Here is a 1,786-nt window from a genome sequence, read left to right as displayed (position 1 = left end):
TTTTTTGATCAAAATTTTACAAAAAAATATGAAGATAAAAAAATCTTAGGAACTAATCAGTTTATAGCTACACGCACATATCAACAAGCTCAAACTTTTCTTTCTTCACTTACAGAGAAAGAATGGCAGATCCGATATATACATGCACACATATATTCATGTGTACATATAGACATGCATATGTATATACCCATATACATGATCCTCAAAAGGATCAACGATTTATGGAGACCATTCACATAGCTAAAGATTCTGAGCTTTTGTTTCAGTAGAAAAAGCCAGAAGCATTATTTCTCCAGCACGCATCATTTCTAATATGTGCTTCAGCTAAAACCGAACAAAAGGATGTATGGACCGCCAGTCTATGTCTTGATGTATTCATGAATATGTATGAGCGAGGAACATTAGTAAGCCTGGTACTTTTATATTTGTGAATCTCACAGTCTCATCTTGTAATAGTATTTGTCATGTTTATGTTGCTACCTTGTGCTTCACATATATTTTGTTCCAGCTTAATCAGCTCTATATTTACCTTACCACTATCAAGACCAAATTTAGAACCCATGCTCGGTGACATATTGAGAAAGATGAATCTTTTGCATATTAGTGCACCAAATAGAGTAATGAACCCTTTTCTTCTCTGGTTTTGATAACCGAAGGAAATTCTTGGCTTGGTAACGACTTTGCCTTTTTCCCTTTTGACATCTCCCAATAAAGTTAAGATGGTATTAGGGGTTAGGAAAAATTTCCCCTTTTTATTAGATAATTTGAACTCTGAAAGGGAGTTATTCAAAGATACGATCAGTAGATGATCAGTAGATGATCATCATAACTTACCAAGATCTTAGATTATATAGCGGTTGTGATTAGGATACTCTCAAAATTATAATATAGTATGCTACGTTATTGCTCTTAAAATGTCTCGTTGACATGTCTTCATCAGCCACCTGAAACCTTCGTTGCGGGATAATACTTACTGTTGACTTCCATTATATGATTAGCTGCCATTCTTTGGTATCTGTTTCTTACTTTTTTTTTCTGTTTTTTCATCCTTTAATTTAAAGACCTTGATTCAGGAATTTAATCGATATAAAATTTCCCTTCAAACATCTGTTTGTGGTTTTTTTAGCTTGTTTCAGCTTACACATGATTTGTTCTGATGATGACAGATTTCTACCCTTATTACATAAAGGTTATAATGCTTTCATGATGACAGATTTCTATCCTTATTACACAATTCCACTAGTAAGCAGAACACGTTCTTATATATTTGTAGTGGTGCTTAAACTTTAGTAGTCAAATCCAACTTGTGTGGTTTAAAAATGAAAGAGAGAGTTAGTTAACAGTGGCATCTCTCGGTTTGGATATAACAAAGAGTTTATTTAGTACCCGTGCTATGCTTGCCAAGCAAAGGTGGAGGCTCCTCCAAAGTCCTGACTCTTTTGCTGAAAAAGTTTTGAAAGCAAAATATTTCCATAATGTGATGGCCCATGCTTATTAGTACCGTGATATTTTTTTTTAAATATCGCTTTTGCTGTAAATTCCCGAGAACAGGGCTATCTGGTCTACGTAGAAGAAAGGGACATTTTCAGTAAGTTCAGCCTACCAGTTAGAATGTGAATATTGAGTCCCCACTGATTTGTGTGGCCGCCATCATTTACATTATACGAATTGAGGGAATTTGGAAGAGACTGTGGTCCGTGTCTCCATCGAAGTGCTACCGCAAATTTATTTGGAGAATTGCTCATGAAATTCCACCAACAAAGAAGCACTAGAGAGAGAGAGG

This window comes from Asparagus officinalis, chromosome 8 (assembly GCF_001876935.1).
Source record: "Asparagus officinalis chromosome 8, Aspof.V1, whole genome shotgun sequence".
In the NCBI taxonomy this organism is placed as follows: domain Eukaryota; kingdom Viridiplantae; phylum Streptophyta; class Magnoliopsida; order Asparagales; family Asparagaceae; genus Asparagus; species Asparagus officinalis.
This window is presented reverse-complemented; position numbering follows the sequence as displayed.